The sequence below is a fragment of the Amblyomma americanum genome, chromosome 2 (genome assembly GCF_052857255.1).
Source record: "Amblyomma americanum isolate KBUSLIRL-KWMA chromosome 2, ASM5285725v1, whole genome shotgun sequence".
Classification (NCBI taxonomy): domain Eukaryota; kingdom Metazoa; phylum Arthropoda; class Arachnida; order Ixodida; family Ixodidae; genus Amblyomma; species Amblyomma americanum.
In genome coordinates this window covers 18,387,760-18,395,630 of record NC_135498.1, presented here as the reverse complement: position 1 = coordinate 18,395,630, position 7,871 = coordinate 18,387,760, and positions in this window count along the sequence as shown.

Genomic DNA, 7,871 nt, shown 5'->3' with positions numbered 1-7,871 from the left:
TCGATTCCAGTAGGCATAGAGAAAAGGAGACGAAAATATTAATTTTTTTTCGCTAATTTTGCCTGTCATAAACTACTGACTGCTGGTGTACAATAACCAAGTTACAGCCATCGTTACAGCCGCTTGCAGGTCTTGTTAATTTCCTCGTTATTTGCTCTGCTGCTTTACGAATTCAAAATGATCATTCTGGCGAACCTTGTGACGTCATTCTGGCATGTCGCAGCGAAGAAACCAGGTCAACTTCGCTCCTCGCTATCTTGAAGTAAACCAAGCCGAGCCCGACAGAAGGAAATACGACATGCCGCGGAGTCGGTCAGACAAGGGGCAAAGGTCATTTAACTTTTCATTGGACGTACTTTTGTGTGTGTATATGTGTTTTTGTGCGTGTGTGCGTTTGGCAGCCCTTCTGTGGGGAGACATTTCTGGCGCTCAAGAGCAATAAGTACAGCAAGCCATGGTGAGGACAGCCTTTCCAAATCGTGCAGGATGTCAAAAACATATCAAGCGGCACAGCGACTGGCTGTCGGGCTATCTCGGTCAAAATTACCCGGGAAATTTCGCGAATCACTGCACGACACTCGTAAACACAAACCATTACGACAGGCAGATGGTAGTTGGTCTAATCAACGCACTAGAAAGGAAAGAAAAACGAACGAACGGGTCTTTGGGCCTTTCGGACAGGAGACCCTGCTAACGATGCGCGAAATTTCGTTGCCCGGCATTCACCGGAGGATGGAGAGAAGAGCGGAGAAGAAGAGGGAAGAAAGACGGAAGGGTTGCTACGTGGGAGCTTCGAAAAGACATTGAGTGGTGGTGGAAACGCGAGGGCGCGCTTTTGTGTTCCGCGGGCATTTTGAGAGAACGATGACATTTAAAAGAGCTCGCGACAGTTTCATTTGCCGCTCTGTCCTGGTCATTTCGGGAACAGATACGACTCGGGCAAGCGACCCCGTCTCCACTTCAATGGGCGCGCTAATTGAACGCCACGAGCACATCTCACGTCTCCCAGCAACTAGACCACGCGCGAACGTGCAGTCCATTCGGCGCGAGTCCCTGCGGATCTTTGTTATGCTTTTTTTTTTCTGCGCAAAAGCCACCGGGCACAGATTCACGTCAGTGCCCTCGGGGTCTCGGGCACTAATTACAGTTTATGGTGGACGAGCCGTACACTGACTGCCTTTGACTCGGCTCGATCCGTTTTGGCGAATCCTCGTGCGAACATATATGCAGCCCGAACGAAGAGCAGCCTGCTATAGAGGATTCGTTTTATGTCAAAGACAGACAAGGAGTTTCTTTTGTTTTGTTTTAATGAAGATAAATGAAGAAGTGGAGGTATTATAAAGCGTGAACTGCGAATGTTAGGGCGAATATTGCACAGGCACCTCGGACGCATTCAATTATATACAATTTTAATTTCTTTGCAAAAACGATATCTTGATGTCAAGCATTAAAGATTTCGCGGGCAATGAACAATAGCTCTGCTACTTTTATCGCGTTAACTACGTCGTTGGTGTGCACTCAGTACTGGCTAATTAAAAAAGAAAGTGGCATTGCCTTTGGCTTTGCTGCGTATATTTATTTAAAGGAAGCTTAACTTCGCGGCAGCTCAAAATCAGTGATGAACGATTCACAATAAGTCGTGACGCACCAAAACTAAAAAAAATTTAAGGGGGCACTTTGCTGGCCTAAAGTGCGGTGAGGCGAAAGCCTTTAGCGGGCTGTTGCTGCTTGTGTCAAGTCGCGTAGTCGTTAGTACTCTCGGCTGCGGGACGGAAGAATTGTGGTTCGAATCCCGCCATGCAGAAGGATTTTTTTTCTTATCGAGTCATTGGTGTGACATGACTTGAGGCCGGACAAATATGAGCCATTAAAGGTTTTCGCCTTAAAATAAGCCCCAGAAAAGGAGAACTCCGTATGAGTTGGCAGTTAGTAGCGTAGCCGTCAGCACGCACGACGGCGGAACGGAAGGATCTTGGTTCGAATCTCGCCGTGCACGAGGATATTTTTTTCTTATCGGGTTGACGTCATTTGATTGACAGCTATAGTGTGACCGATTCAGCGGACGGGCAACGATGAGCCCTTAAAGGCTTTCGCCTTTAAAAGTCGAATACTGGACCCGGCAACCCATTCTTACATGCACATTAAACCTCTTCGCCACAGTGCACCACTCCGATGCAGTGAAGCTCAAGCTCTAACAGAAGAAGGAGAGCGATAAACATTATTTAACGAACGTCTTGTAACAAAGAAGGCTTGTTTTCAAATTTCTGGCACACATATCAAAATTTGTGGAGAGAAAATAGGGCTGCTGCTTAAAACAAGTCCCGTCGTCGCAAGGAAGCCTGGCAACGAAATATCTGATGCTAGCGCCACTGATGTACTGTTTGAGATCAGTGTATTCGCGGTGTTAATCGAAGTATGAGAGGCAATGACGGGTTAATTTTGGAGAGTTCTCTTCATTTAATGCTAGAAAATTAAAAAAAAACGCAAGAGAAACAAGAGCAGATGAAGGCATGAAACACGTCCACGCAACACTGACTTTATAAGGGAGCACCGGTTTTCAGTTTGGGCTCTGCACGTCCTGCCATGCCCTTTTCGACTTTGAACTCAGCTGAAATTCCTTCAACCGTCGTTTGATCTCTGATGAACGCTGGTTTCTGTCCGTCTTTCAATGTTGCGCCTATCACTCTTCTCTCCATTCCTAGTTGCGCTGTACACGTATCCAGCTTTCTGCCCTTTTTTGCCGGCCTCCAAGTTTCGGCAGTCATGAGGTAACGCGTTCGATTCCCGGCGCAGAGTTCCACGCTTCGACTCACCCCGCTACTCCCCATCTCACCAAAATACACGCACCGAAAACCCCAATAACCAAACGTACGCCCCATCCTCCCCCATCAATGCTATTCGCGAAGCACTAAAAAGCGGGTCTCGGGGACAGCCGACATTCGCTAATGGGGATAATGCGAGGAGAGAGATGTGCTGAAGCAGCACGACCTGCGGCTGTCAATGCATTCCGGCAGCACGCATCGGGGCCATCTCTTTTGAGCGCCTTGTTCATAGAGAGAGAGGGGAAGGGGGAGGGGGGATTGGTGACGAGGGACATCGCAGCTTTCAAACAACTCTGACGGGTAGCTCTGCAGCGCCGCGTCCTGCATCGCCGGCTGAGCGCCGTGGGCCAATTAGTGCTCCTCTGTCGGAGCGGACAAAAGCAGAGAGAGAGAGCACTGCGCGTGGTGGAACGCGGGAGGCCACATGTCGACGCTAGCTTCGCGTCGGGCGGGCGGTGGCCGGCCCAGGCTGGCCCAGGCTGGCTGGCCGGCTGGCGCTAATTCGATTCGAGCTGCCCGGCCGGGATCGATGCGTCGCTGACGGTGAGCGCGCTGCTCTCGAAAGAGCAGCGCTTTGAATCGACTGTCACCTCCGACGCGAATCAGGTTTACCCAATTAGTGATCGACCCGCGCCGAAGCCACTGCCGCCGCCAAGCAGTGGAATCAAGGAGCGCAAGCCGGAGGCGGCCGCAGATATGCCCGTGCGGAGCATGCTGCTGGAAGTATACCGCATGCCGCCCGAGGAAGAAGCATCTTCGACGTCCTCACACGTTGGAACAAAGGCAGCGTGGGATTGGGGTTGTTCTCAGCGGTGACAGCTGGTGTATGCAACGGAAAATGAGTCATGGGAACAGGCTTCGCTGTCGTCAAGATGTCATCCGTTCGATACATAACCACAATGACGGTATCGTTTAAAGCGCCAGTGAAAGAATGGGCGTTCTTTAAGGACCCGCACGTACATTCAGCGTCTGGTCTCGATCAGCTACTGATTCCCCTAGCTATGCTGATTATCGAAGCCTGTATGTTTTCTCTACGTTTGAAACTATAATAAGGCGATTCAGATTGCAAATACTTCGCATATACCTGGTGTTTAGCAGTGGAGTACAAGCTCCGGGGTGTGGACGAGATGACCTTGGTGCTCATGCCATGAAGGAAATCAAAACCTTCGGATGGTGGCCACTGCCATCGCCAGTCTTGAACACCTTTGCTAGGCGCTGTTCAGATTCATGAGTTGCCATGACTGCGCGACAGGCTATGATGCTGCGAACGCGGCTCCTTATAGTCGTCCTTCACCCTCGCTTCATTTTTCTCTTCCCCTTTTCCTTTAAATTCCCTTTACCCTTCCCCTCATGCAGGGCAGCCAACCTAAACTTTCTTCTCATTACGATGCTAGCCGTTAGTGTAGGCTGTTGGCTACCTTCATACGTGTCTACTACATGCTCCCGTTAGCTACTGAGCAGGGTAGGGTCGGTAAATAGGGGGCTCGTTATGACAGTGCGTACTAAGGAAGCCAACAGTTCCGAAACCAAAGAAAGCAAAGGGAAATGTTTCTATCCTATTGTTACTATTTTTTTACTTGTGGTGTTGATCAATGAAAAATTATTACGACCGTTTTATGGCTGAATGATAATTCATTTGAAACTAGAAAAAAAGCACATGCCGCCTGTCGGAACCGAACCTACGACTGTCGGATGTCGCATGTGGTGCCCTACCAACTGAGCTATGAGCTATGGCGGCGGCTGTCCAATCATCTACTTTTGAGATTATTTATGTTGCATGTAACCTTACCTTGACACTCTTTACCAGCGCCGCCCTCGTCCAAAGCGGCGGACGTAGTACGTCCTGTATTACCGCGAGTGCCACGAAGGAAAGTGGTCGAACGGTGAGGGCGGACGCTGTGAGAGGGCCCTCTTATGATATACCTGTGGCATCAAGGCTGCCAGACCCGAGGCTTTCGTTGAGCTGTGGTCAGACAAATGTGCCTAGTCTGCCCCCCCCCCCCCCTCTCTCTCTCTCTCTGAATCTACGTATATATACCACAGTACAGAATAAGCGTTCTATGCATATCGCTAATTTCTTTACCTAGAAAGGCGCATATTGTTACTGCTTAAAACACTGAGACGTTCGACCTAGTTATGACGCAAGTTAATTCGCCCTGCAGGACCTATTTGCTCCTCACATTCTTCGCACATGAGCTTCAAAAGCCACAATGAAGAGCCTGTGCGTTTGTCGTTACCATCACTTTGCACCGTTAGGCTTTTAGCTTTGCCTGCGTGAAGTCTAAACACAGTTGTAAAGTTGTGAATCTTGGGGCGAGTTGCTGCAGCTGTGCCTTCGAAAAAATAGCTCGAAGTGACAGCACACCAGAAGGAAAGATAAACACAACCATGATGATGCAAAAAATATAATGCATTGAATTTTATCACGATGTTTTATTTTTCTTTAAGAAAACTGCTAACCGTTAGTATTATCTCATATGCATTGCAATTCGTTGCTCGGGCCGAGATCTGCCGCCACGGTTAGAGCAGAAGGAGACGGGAGATGTATGTACGCTTTAAGCGAAATATATTAGGTCCAACAGGACAAAAACAGGTGATCATTAGGCACCAAACCTACATTGGCGCAGAAACGAGGATGGGAAAAAACTAGATGCACCAGGGGTTTAGGAACATTTGTTCTGGGGCAAGTTGGCTCATGGTTAAAGATGGATATCTTCATATTGCTACACACACCACATAAAGGTAGGCTGGCCAAGCGCTAAGTGAAACCTGTTTATTCGGAAAGATTGCGCGTGCATATATACAGTCTTGATATCATTCGTCAAAAGAAACAAAACAATAAACATGTGTTGTCAGGAAAAGCCACTTTTGTAATAAGGAGTAATTATTCATTAGCATCCACCCAAGCGCAGCCACACGGCTACAAAAAAAACATACTAACAGTTTGCACAAAAATTTCGTAGTTTCGTAATTCGTTCTGGTCCGGGATTCGAACCAGGGACCTCCGCCTCACTGAAGCATTCGCTCTACCAGCTGAGCTAACCGGGACCTCTAGCACATGGTAGGGCGCAAGCGAAATATTCAACGACTTGAAGTGGGAAAGGTGATGGTTCTTTGTAGCGGTATGGCTGCGCTCCGGTGGATGCAAAGGAGTAATTACACTCCTATTACAAATTTACTCCACGCGGGAGTTTCCGCAAAACTTTGGACAAAAAAAAATTTTGTTTCTTCAGGCACTTTGATGTGTCGCTGATACAGGGATCATGTCCTCTTGCCAATAAATAAAGCTTCAAGGAACTAACGTTCTACTACATCACGACTTCTGCCCGATATCTTTTTTTTTTATTCTGTCAGGTTTGATTTGCAACCTTTGCAGTTCTGGCAGTGCTCCGGCAGATGTAAATTTGCTCCGTTTTCTCCGAAGAAACAGTTGAGAGCTAGCGTTTGTCCCGTCTACCTTAATGATCTGTGTATTGTGCTAATGCATATTGTAGTTTTCACGAGTTTCCATTGTCAGATGTCATTTCAAGGCCTTCCCGCGACAGTGTTTGACGCCTGTTTACCTCAAGCGTTCTACAAAACTTGGCTCGGAAACCCACAAGCTTCCATGACGACTGCTTGATACTGAATTTAACATAAGACTTCGCGTGTGATGTATCAAGCCAACCAATTCAAAACAATCAACTTGATGCTTGTGGATCAACTGGAGCATCACAGTGTTTTAAGGCGGAAGCTTTTAATGGCTCATACTCGCGGCAATGGAACTGTCCGGCGTCCGTGACATCGAGCAACTCGAAAAAATCTTTCTTTGTGCACAGTGAGATTCCAACCACCATCTTTCCGCTCCGCAGCTGAGCGTGCTAACAACTGCGCTACTTCCTACTTTTTTTTCTCTTCATTGCCTGTTTTGACAGTTTACAACAGATCAAGAACATGTTCTGCGCTGCACTCTCAAACATCAAGAGCGGACATGCGTTTCACTCACGTGAGAAAATCAAAATTGTTCCAAGGAACACAACTCTCCCATCAACTCGATAACTTCATCTCCAAAACATAGCTCCTTGTACACTTCACGCAGCTTAAATATGATTTCTTTGAAGTAATCTCGGACAGACCGCGCATCTTCATCCAGTGTCGTACAGCCATCCTGCTTCGCCAAATGCTGTGCTGCTGGCCAAGAAAGAAAGATCCGCCTCAACGTCCAGGATTCGTATCCCATAAGGCATCAAGGGTAAGTCTTTCTTTATTGTACGCTGGAGCACGTCCCAAAAGAGCAGCTACGCTACTTCCTGCCAACGCATATGTAGCTCTCCTTGTCTAGGACGCTGGAGACTGTTTGCAGAAAGGCGTCGAATCAGACTCATGCCTCCCAAAGCCCCTCCAGTGTCTCCAGCGTTTAAGATTCACAAACAATTGTGTACTTAATTAACATCTTAAACACATCAGATACACAAGCATCAACACAGCGCTGAAGGATTTCGCCTCACCGCACTTTAGGTCAACAAAGTGCCCCCTCAATTTTTTGTAACGTCAGCGAACAAATGAGCGGAAGAGACCATTTCGCCCAACAGGAATTCACTACGTGAATGCAAATGCGGCAGTAGCAACTTATTGCGATTGATTGGTTGCGATTGATTGCGATTGAGTGTACCGGTAAAATACCAAACAAGCCAGGTGGCCTTCTTGGTTATTTATTATCTCTAAGAATATAGCTATCGCGTGACAAATTGTTGCTCGAAAACGTGAAGGTCTTTCGGCAGCTCCGAATGCGTGGCTTCAGGACGCACGAGAGCTCTCGCTTTCAGCGCATCTACCAAACACCGCGCACGTCTGTGGCTGTCCAGGAAGGACCGCGGGTCCTCAGGCTCTCTCTGTAGACGACTCGCTACTATGCCCGTTCAAAGGCTGGCCGAAAGCGGGACTCCACGTCACGCGATCCTCTGCCGTGCGCCGGCGACAAACGAGGACGTGATGCGGGCCGGAGATGGCGGGCGGCGATAATTATCGAATAATGACCGAGGGGGGCAGCAGCCGTCCATTGTCTCTATT